General features: G+C 38.5%; 1 pseudogene; it reads left to right on the top strand.

Moving 5' to 3' along the window:
* The first annotated feature begins 10,052 nt into the window (after positions 1 to 10,052).
* Positions 10,053 to 10,557, top strand: LOC114207341 (large ribosomal subunit protein eL28 pseudogene; annotated as a pseudogene).
* The last annotated feature ends 969 nt before the right edge of the window (positions 10,558 to 11,526 follow it).

The following is an 11,526-nucleotide window of genomic DNA, read 5'->3' as shown; positions in this document are numbered from 1 at the left end:
GAGGAAATGCTATTTATTGTTCCTAAGTACAAACAGACTTTGATGTGTCTTACAGATAAAATACGTGTGTTAGATTAGCTTCATTCCAGTATGAGTTACAGTGCAGTCAACCATGAGTTCAATGTTAGTTAATCAACAATATATACTACATAAGGGTCTTTACACAGAAACACACAAAGAACACATATGAAGTTATGTATTACTCCATTGATCAAAATGTTATGATCAGAGGCTCACAGGCACCTAACTGTGTATTTCTTCTAGGAGCAGCACTTCAACATTCGATAATTCAGTGTCTGCGGCAACTTTATAGAACATAACTACTATGAATGAGGAGAATAAACTGTACTTGCTCCACCAATTGTCTTTAGGTCTTTTCCCAGACCTAATATAGGTAATAATCTAGTGAAGTGACCAGCACAGGTAGGCACTCAAGGAATTTTATCTACTGAAAAACAAAACAATCATCGTCTTAGGTGTCTGCAAACAACACAATTGAAACTAGCAAATTCAGATTCACTATATTTCATTGAAGAGAATATAAAAAATGAAATTGTATTTTAATGAATCACTGAAGGCAACACATCAGAAGAGGGAAATATGAAGATATTTATATATCTAGGTCTAGGTTGGGATAATGTCAGAAAATATGCTATCAACTCTGCTAATTAGAAAATCATGGTCTCTTATGTATAAACCCTTCAAACAAACCCAATTAAAATGGCAATTCAAACATGAGCATATCAGTGACAAGTCTATTGCCTATACAGGTTTCAATTACTTCTGATAGTAACAAACACAGGGTTTGAACATACAGCACGTGTAAGAGCAGAAACTTGCGACTGAGAAATAGTCCTATTTGAAGAAACTAGAGAATTTACTCAGAAAACATTAGTGTATCACTTAGTTAAAAAAAAAAAAAAGTTGTACCTTGTTTAATTATGACAAATTATGATATTCCAAAACACTGGTAGGTGGGTGTGTGTGTGTGTGTGTGTGTGTGTGTGTGTGTGTGTATAAAAGTGTAACCAAGAAACTCTTTCTCAGTAGAGGTAAGACCACTTTAATTCAGATTTCACTAATTCAGAATCAAGAGTCAGGCAAGTATTTTAACCAAATTAGATGGATAAATGAATAATAAAATTACATTAAAGGAGGCTAAACTTTTAAAACACAGTATTAAGAATTGGGAAAAAAAGTCAAGATTATGAAAGCATCTATTTACATATAACTTATTCATTCAAACAATATGCATTAATTCCCCACAAATTTATTGAGTCCTGCTCTGGGCCAGCCATTAGATACTCCCTGGAGAACATGGCACATGCAGAACAGCTTTGCTGAAGCTCACAAGCAAGTAGGTGAGACAGACTTGTCAACAAATGCATTGCAAGGTGATAAATACAACCGAAGATATAAGGGCAAAGAAAGGAAATTGTTACTGGGCTGAGGCTGGTACTTTGACAAGAACCTTTAAAAAGGTGCCACATGTCCACATCAAAGTAAGTCTTCTCCAGGGGCCACTTTATCAGCTCAGGCCTACTGAATGGAAATATCAGAAAAATAAGACAACAATTCCATAGTGGCAGGAGGGAGACCTCACTAAAGTAGACCAGTTTGGACCTCTCCCCTGTCACTCTTAGGTTACTTTTGCCATCCAAACCACAGCTAAGTAACGAAGTTACTAAACCAGAGGATGAAGGCTTTGGATCCTGCCCATGGTGCTGCTGGTGGGCAGATACCATGGAAGAAAGCACCAATACCCTTGCCAAGAAAAACTTGTCATGTACTCTCCTGCAGGAAAGAATTCAATTTGTTACCTTGAAGTTAGTTGACTTAGTCAAAAGATAGGAAGTTTACTCACTTTAGTTTCCCTGTGAAAAACGACACTCTAGGGGCACCTGGGTGGCTCAGTTGGTTAAGCATCTGTCTTCAGCTCAGGTCATGATCCTGGGGTCCTGGGATCGAGCCCCAAGTTGGGCTCCCTGCTCAGCAGGGTGTCTGCTTCTCCCTCTCCCTCTGCAGCTCCCCCTGATTTCTCTCTCTCTCTCTCTCCCTCAAAAAAATAAATAAAACCTTTAAAAAAAATAGAAAAATGACACTTAAATTTTATTAGCACCTATTTTATCCCTTTCTCCTCTCCCTCTGTTTTTAATATAATATGTCTGTGATTTTATATCCTTTCCCAGGCTTAGGATCTGAACAGTTTATGTGCTTGAGGCTGCTAGAAAGAAACAGGATTTGTTGAAAGAACTCAGTCCCCCAACTAGGTCCCTGCACACTAACTGTCAAGAGCCAAGAGCGGAGGAGGTCGTGCTGCTAAGCCTGAGGCACCTCTCTGCCCACCCTGACTAACTGGGCTGTTTTTAAAGTGACCTAAACAGTCAGTTTCCTCATCAGGCTTCTTTCCTTTGTGCGCACTAGTAAGGGTCCCCACTCTAGGCACTAGAGAGATGCCAATGGGAACCAGAAAGAAGGCAAAGGCTCGGCCATCTATAAGAATTTTGGATATAAGGCACATGGCAAAGAATTTGATCAGGACATCAAATAATGAGTGGAAAAAGAAGGCAAAGAAGTTCAACAATTTAAAGGTAAATTGCATAAATTGCATTGATATAACTTTTAAATAACACTAATTCACTCCCAAATAACTTTAAAGCAAAGCTATTTATGTATTTTTATGTTTTATGTATATATAGCTTGATGTATTTTTGTATATATTCATATATATACGTATATTTACATATTTTATGTATTTATTATATATTTGTGAATAGTTACATATATAGCACTTTACATACTTAGGTATATATAACACCAATATTTATATTAGTCTTTATGTACATATAACACTGTTTATGTGCATGAAACACTCTATCTGTGTATATGTACCACTAATACTAAACTATATATTATACACACATATGTGTGTGTATATGTATGACTACTATTTACCCAAATCCATTCCTTCTTCTTCTAGGCACAGAGATAAACTACATTTCCTTGCCTCCTTTGCAGTTGTGATTCCAGTCAGTGAACGCTGAGTGCAGTGATTTGTGCTACCCATAGATTTGACCCATAGTAACCTTTTTCAGACAGTTCCAAGCAGTCTCCATTTTTGGCCTCCTGGGATGGAGGGGAACCTAGAGAAATCTTGGAAACCACAGTGTGAACATAGTACGGCTTCCATTAGCCTGGTTTCTTGAGCAGCTGCATGAAGGAAAGTTTCTCCCACTAAATGTGAATATATACCTAGCTCTACTATACAAACAGAAAATAGATTTATTAGCTAAGCCACTGTACATAGAGAATGTATTTGTTATTACAGCCAACCCTACCCTCTCTATTACATAGAATTGTGTGCCTCACTTTTTGGTAAACAATAAGATACAAGTTCTCACCATATCATCAATTCTAACATGTTTCCAATACATCTTTCCTGTGTCTCTTCTATTCCTGTGCTAAAGTCTTTCCATGTGGATGTGGTCAAATGAGTCATCAGAGAGGACAACATTTATTTGAGCAGACTTCTGTCAGTATCAATCTAAGAGGTGGATACCCAAGCATGTACATGACATCTGTGAGAGAAACTGACCATCTTAACTCATCCAAATGTAGGCAGAGGGCAGCGCCATGACTCCAAATCCAAAGCCAAACAACACAGCACCCCAAGAAACAAAAATAAAATACTGAGTGTAACAAAGAGAAAACAGACGTCAAAAAAACTAAAACCTAAATGATTTCCAGCATTCTATCACAAGATTGTGATTGTGAGTGTACCTTTTCTCAAGGCTGAGGACAGAGATGTAGAAGCACGTCTGCAGGTCCTAGCATCCCATGGGAACATGGAAACGTGATTTTAGTATAGGTCTCAGGGAGGCTGAATTCCATGCCTAATTTCACAGAAAGCATCAGATTGGTTGGAAAAACTAGAACACAGGGAGCAATCTGGAAATCATAGCTCTGGGAAGGCGGCTAAAGAAATCTTGTCCTTCCATGGGGTTAGTATCTCTATCATCCAGTACTTACACTTATCTAACCTTTCTTTAAACACCTTCCAGAAAAGACTCCAAAATCTCTCAGCAGCCCAGCTAAGTATCCTCAAAAGCAAAGCACTCTTATTTCCAAATAAATGAGCTCTGTGGTCACTTCTCATCTATCTCTTTCTTCCCTAGGCTGGGTTTCGTGAGGACATGTTTGATGACCTGTAGAGCTGAGAGAGCATTTCAGGTGTCAGAGATTGAGCGGCAGCTTCCAGTTCTTTCCCCACCCAACCACATGGTTCCAGATCAATCAGAGCCTCTCTGGTCTCACTTTTCTCCTGACAAAGCAAGAGGAATGGATGAAAGAGGGTCTGTAAGTCTCCTTTCAGCTCTATCAGTCCATGTATTAACTTGTAACTTATCTTCTATTCCAGGCTAATAACCATCCCCAATTTCCTTGTCAGGTCCTTGTGTTAGATGTAAAATCCATAATATAAAAACTAGTTTTAAAATGTCATTTTATAGTCAATCATGCTGGATTCCCATAAATATGATTTTTCATACCTGACAATCAAATCAGCCAAATGCACTTATCAAAATCCATTTAACACATCATGTGCTGGCATCTTCCAAAATATGTTCCCTTACTATGTTTACCAGAAAGATTTTTTTAATGAGCAGCTGCCTCAAAATTAATTAATGATATAGCTCACACTATAAAGTTACAAGCCAAATCCCATTATAACTAATGCATTTTCAGTGTAGCTCAGATTGCAAAGGTTGGTGAAACTCCAGCTGATGGCCCATTTATTCAGAGCAGTACATGAATCAACAAACTTACAGAAACATGAAATAAATATTTCTCTTCTTGAAAGTAAAGAAATCTATTGAAACTTCATTTGTTCTTATATACTCATTTCTTCCTATATACTCTTAACCTTTTCCATTACAAACTAGATGATAGGAAATTGGGAGTGTCTAATTGTACCAGCTAGATTCCAATATCTCCAACCCGCAAAAATTCTCAAGCCGTGGAATTTATTGTATAGTCCGTTAGCTGATTTCCTTTAAACCCCAACACTTTTCATTTATACTGTGTTCATGTACTAAATTCCAAACTGTTTTTGAAGGAAATCAAAATGAGGGAAACAAAACTGAAATAATGCTTTGCCAACATTTTTTTTTAGATTAAAATCAGGTGTAATTGAAAGAAAATGATTATATGCCTTGCTGGTACTTGTTCCATTTTTTAGAACAAATGTTCACACTCACCTAGGGGATGTTTCCAACTGCTTCTCTCATTTTGGTTTCCATGCATTACCCTTAAATTATTATATATAGATGAATCACCAATATCTTACTATCTAAAAGTAAATAACTCTGGCCTTATTTTTTTCAAATCATGCTCTACCAGGGTGCCTGGGCGGCTGTCTGTTGAGCACCTGCCTTCGCTCAGATAAAAAAAAAAAAAAAAAATCATGCTCTACCAAAAATGAGATCTTTTCTCATTCAGATTTTAACAACTAATCTTTACATTAACAGAAAAAGAGATCTTATCACAAGTTGGGGAAAATATAAATTTCATCATCATCCAAAAGTATTAATTCCAGAGCTGTGTATTCTATAGTCATGCAATTAGCCACGCAGATAGAATATCTATTCTTTGGAGCCTAAAATCCAAATTGAAGGTGTAGGTATATTTTGAAACGATAGAAACCAATAAAATAATAAGACAAAAACATTAAACAGGTATACAGTAGATAATACGGTACAATTGGGCTTTAAGTCATATGCATCCGTGGCTCAGGCCAGTACAAAAGTGATGTGGAAAAAACAGAGGTGACAAACCTTGACCACACCAAATCCTGGTAAAAAACAAAAGCTCCAGTACAGCATCCATTACTCTTTGCCCTCCCCATGCCTCACCTCTGACACCCCCGAAGTAGCTGCATAACTGATTTATTTTCCATCCAGATGGTTGGCGTCCTGTAGACAGACTTAAAATGCTGACTGTGTCTTGAGCATGCTTATTCAGTGAGTCTTGAAAGCCATTATTCACTAATTTCATGTGGAAATGAAATTTCAGCTTCCCATTGTGTACAAATAACTTGGCCACTTACATCACATACAAAAAGTGCTTTTCGCCAGGCAGGAGTGGATGGGTGGAATGCAAAATCTTTCCTGTGTGCTTCCCTGGCTCAGACCCAAGCCGGCATATGGCGGTCCCACCAACCACCTCCATATAGAATACTAGGTGAATGCTTTAAGCAAGCCCTGATAATGTGATTTACAAAGCCCACACTGGACGGCTGCCGTTTGCCTCTATTTTCATTCAGGATAGAAGATTAATCTTATTTCAAATAAAAGCATTTGATGACATTTTGTGCCCTTGCTTCCATCCTCCCAACATTATGGGCTCCTAAAATCCTGGTATATCTAGAAATAATCATGAGTTTCTAAGCTTTATTACTTTATCCTCTTCTTATTCTAGAATGTAATTCTCAACACAGGCTTCACTTTCGGTTTCAAGTCTGGGACTAGAAGGCAAAGAAAGCTAGTTTTCAGAGAGCAAGTCAGAGGTTTTAGGAAACTTACGTGCTTTGCTTTCCTGCAACATTTCCATGCTGTGCTTATAAAAAACTATTGATACTTTTTTGGAATTTCATTCCAGAAATGGTTTGCTCTCAAATGTCAAAGAACTCTCTTCCAGTCCCTCTTTGGGGTTTTATTTTAGAACCAGCAGTGCTACTCAGCAGTAATAAATAAAAATTCACATGTAGATATACATTAACAGTTCACACTGTGGCCGAGGAGCCCGAAGTGTTTTACAAACACTGCCAAAATCACTGGTGATTTCCAGCCCTGAGATCTGACTTTCGGATCTTCCCAAGATTTATTTACATCATATTTGCAAAATACAATGTGTATTTATAAATACAGGCATTTATCTAGTACTCAGCAATGGATGCAACAAGTCATATCCTGGGACTGGCAGAAGTTCCCAGAGACATGAGCTATGCCTGCCTACAGTGATCTGGTGATCCTTTCTCTCTCCTTCTGAGGTATAAATGGCTTTTTCTCATCTCCTACTTTTATCTACCCCACCACATAGCTCTCTGTTCCTCCCCCAAAATCCGCAGAAGTCTAATGACGCTCCTTCTCTCAGATATCTCAGGAATGTGTTTCTGTCCATTGGCCTTCCCCAGGCTTGTCTGCTATAGAACTGAATTTCAGGATGAGCTGAGTGATACAGACGATGGGGATATTTAGAACAATAAAAGTAAACATGATCAAGACAAAAGAGCTCGATCTCTATTCTGAGGTTCTCATCCAATTTCTGAAAATAACCAGTGCTGTCAGAATCGACTTGGAAAATGCCCTGTTTTCTCCCCGCCTTTAAAAAAAAAAAACAATAAAAACAGCTGATAGTGCATTCAGAAAAATCAACTCTGACTTGTTCCTGGCATCACAGCCCACTAAAAGAAAGGGAGATGGCCTTGTATCAAAAAAGAAAAAAAAAAAAAAGAAAAAGTGATTTAAAAACAAGGAACTGGGGGCACCTAGGTGGCTCAGTCGGTTAAGTGTCTGCCTTCAGCTCAGGTCATGATCCCAGGACCCTGGGATGGAGCCCCGCATCAGGCTCTGCACCCCAGGGAGCCTGCTTCTCCCTCTCCCTCTGCCTGCTGTTCCCCCTGCTTGTGTGCTCATTCTCTCTCTCTCTGGCAAATAAATAAAATCTTTAAAAAAATTTAAAAAAATAAAAACAAGGAACAGACTCTAGCATGGAGGTGACATCCAGAGACAAACAGTGATCATTCCAGAATTTCTAGAAGGGCTTCAAAGGAATAACCAGGTTGTAAGGAGGAGGCAGGGTATTTGTGTTAGAGCTGTATTTGCAGAGCCAACTCACTGTTAGAATTGGAGTATGGGTTTACTAAGCGTGGCTGGAGTGGGTGGCCAATGCAGAGGCTACTGTTAATTCTTTCAGTGTAAACTCTGGCATAACCGTTGAAAGAACGTAATTACTATATGCACTATCAACCAGACCCTTCTAAGTCAGCTTTTATCTATCAGCTTTAGAAGAAATATAAGTAATTGGGAAAAAATTGTGAAACACAATCATGGTACTCAAAAACTGCACAACTCTAAGCCGCAAGACACAAACATTAAAGCAAAAGTACATGTCTATTCCTCCACCTCTAGTACTTGGCAGGTCATTACCAGGAAAACTTTTTTTTTTTTTTTTAAGAAGGCCTGTATGATAGAGTACTTTGTACAAAAGATCAGATCATCGTTGGCACAAATATTAAATGACTATAAAACTAGAGTACCATGATATTCTTCAGTGTATAGTTTGTGTCCCAAAGTAAAATACAAAAGTATGTCATAATAATGTTTCTTTTAGATTTTAAGCATTTGTTGTTTCGGGCTGAACTTTTTATAAAAAAAAGTCAAAAGCAATCACTTTTAGGGCCCTTTGAAAAATCACTCTTCGTTTCCATCTAAAAAAAAAAGGTCAGGAGCAATAAAGCCTGGATTCATCTATAATTTAAGTGCAGCCCCATTTTTTAAATCATGAAAAGGAGTTTCCAATTGGCAGAGAGCTGCTCAACAAATTTTACCTGGAGAGAACCTTTCCTGCAAGTCTGTTTTGAACAAAAAGGCAGCTCTAGTCAAATCTGGGATATGTGACAAGATTCTCACAACAAAGCAAGTCTGCTTCTAACAGACACTAGATTGAAGCATTACATAGCATTTCATGGAATGAAATGGAATAACTAGGCTCCTGAAGAATACTTGCCTTGGTAGCTACCACAAAGCAGTAAAGGTAGCAAGAGAAAAATGCTGTGACAGCATTCTTTTGATTCAGCCCAGTAGCTATGGAAACTATCTTTTAAAGACCAACTGGCGTTCTTCCCTGAAAACCATATGAAATAAAACCATGTCTTACCCTTATGGATTCCATAGTTGGAGGCTTCGTTTTTCAACACATTCAACTTATGTAAGCTTGCTTTAGCTTTGGCTCAGGTATGTGCAAGCTGAAGCTATCATATTTGATTGATACTGTGGATTTAAATTAGAAAACCCATGAAGGCATTTCTATATAAAGCTACAAGGAGTCATAATGCCCAAACAACAAGAAGTAAACATTTATTAAATCTGCTGGATGTGCTCCAAGAACTACAATGTTTGCTTCTTTCTGTTTCTCTCTCTCTCTCTCCTCTTAAGAATACATGTAAATTCCCATCACTTACCATGTCATTGGCCCAAGTGTTTTACCAGAGGTGATGAGAGGCAATTCAGGGTCAAGAGTTTCCTCCCGTTTAAGACTTGTCTTTTGTGCCCCCCTCAATAAAAATGGTAGACAAGTTAAAAAATAAAGCAAGTCTCTGGTTTGATTTTTTTGCCAATGTGAACTGTAATCATAATCTATTCAAAATGGAACTCTTCAGAAATCTATTTCTAGATTTATCTGCTCTAATTTTTTGATGTTTGCCACTTTATATCCTTAATATTGATTTTTTTCTTGTGAAACACAATTTGGTCAAAGATGGATATTCTTCGTGCTCATTTTCCTACCCTAAATACCATCTTATCAGGGCACTTGGGTGGCTCAGTCGTTAAGCGTCTGCCTTCGGCTCAGGTCATGGTCCTAGGGTCCATGGGATTGAGCCCCACATCGGGCTCCCCGCTCAGCGGGAAGCCTGCTTCTCCCTCTCCCACGCCCCCTGCTTGTGTTCCTGCTCTCGCTCTCTCTCTCTCTCTGTCAAAATAAATAAATACCATCTTATTCATCTTCATTGTGTCTTTCTTCAGGCAAATCCCCTCAGAACCTATTTTTTCTGTATAAAACGTTCTCTCACCAAACCCCCAAAAGAACTCAATTCCAAAATTGCAATTGAGTAACTATTACCTTGCGACATGCACGACTTTCTCTGATAGAATATGTCAGTGCCATCCTTCTCTTTAACCTCCCAAACAATCTCATAAATTGTATCACAGCCTATCTATAGAATCTTATTTTGCTCACAGTTCGCATGACACCTAAAAAATTAAAGGCTGCTCTTTCCGTCTCCGGCTGCCGTAGCGAGAGGAGCCGCAGCCATGTCCGCCCACCTGCGGTGGATGGTCGTGCGGAATTGCTCCAGCTTCCTGATCAAGAGGAACAAGCAGACCTACAGCACTGAGCCCAACAACCTGAAGGCTCGCAACTCGTTCCGCTACAACGGGCTGATTCACCGCAAGACCGTGGGCGTGGAGCCGGCGGCCGATGGTAAAGGTGTGGTGGTAGTCATGAAGCGGAGATCCGGCCAGCGGAAACCCGCCACCTCCTACGTTTGAACCACCATTAACAAGAATGCCCGGGCCACCCTCAGCAGCATCCGGCACATGATCCGCAAGAACAAGTACCGCCCAGATCTGCGCACGGCTGCCATTCGCAGAGCCAGCGCCATCCTGCGCAGCCAGAAGCCTGTGATGGTGAAGAGGAAGCGGGCCCGCCCCACCAAGAGCTCCTGAGCACCTGCCCCTGCCTCTAAAGCAATAAAGATGTCAGCCTCCTCAAAAAAAAAAAAAAAAAAAAAAAATTAAAGGCTGGATATGATACTGAAGATGATCCTCAAGAATAACAAAGCTAGAGGAGATATACGGCATTAAGAACTATGATGAAGCTAGAAAAGTGAAACTGTTTGAAGCAAAAAATAAACAATTAGACCCATAGAACAGAGTCAGAAACACGCTCACGCATAGACAGTCACTTGATATATGACAAAGATGAAAAAGCAAAGTATCTGGCAAAGAACAGTCTTTTCAATACATGATTTTGGGTAAGTTGGATATCCACAGGAAAAAGAAAATGATTCTTGATCCTTTATTCATATCATAAATCAAAATCAATTCCCCAGGGACAACAAATATAAAACTAAAAGGTAAAACAGCAGAGCTTCTATAAAAACAAAATAAAATAAGAACACAAAAACATATATCTTCATGATTTTGAAACAGGCAAAGGTTTCTTAAAGAAGTCACAGCAGATACTAAGCTTAAATATGGAAAACTGACACATCACCTTTATTAATGGTATGAAGAGATCGTCCTCAAAAGACACATTCAAGAAAAACAAAAAGGTAAGCAAAGGAGTGAGTTTATGTATGTATACATGTTACATGTATACATACTATATTATATTACATTAAATGTATTATATATTAAATATATATTTGTAATACCTATATCCACTTAAGGACTTGAATCCATAATATTTAAAGAACAATTACAAATCAATGAGAAAAAAGAGATATGACCCAATAGAAAACCAGGAAAATGACTTGAACAGACCATATCAAAAAAGCGGATCACCTGAAAAGGGACTCAACTTCATTGGCCATCAGGGAAATGCAAATAAAACCACAATACAACACTGTTTACTACCCACTAAGATAGACAGATAGAGATAGAGAAAGAGAGAAAGAAAAAGAAAGAAAGAAACAAAGAAAGAAAGAAAGAAAGAAAAAGAGAAAGAAAGAAAAAGAAAAAGAAAAGA

Source organism: Eumetopias jubatus, unplaced genomic scaffold (genome assembly GCF_037043125.1).
Source record: "Eumetopias jubatus isolate StellerSeaLion01/CBP00866 unplaced genomic scaffold, mEumJub1_p1.0 scaffold_3, whole genome shotgun sequence".
In the NCBI taxonomy this organism is placed as follows: Eukaryota; Metazoa; Chordata; class Mammalia; order Carnivora; family Otariidae; genus Eumetopias; species Eumetopias jubatus.
Note: the sequence above shows the minus strand (reverse complement) of the source record. Positions and strands in the feature narration are given on the sequence as shown.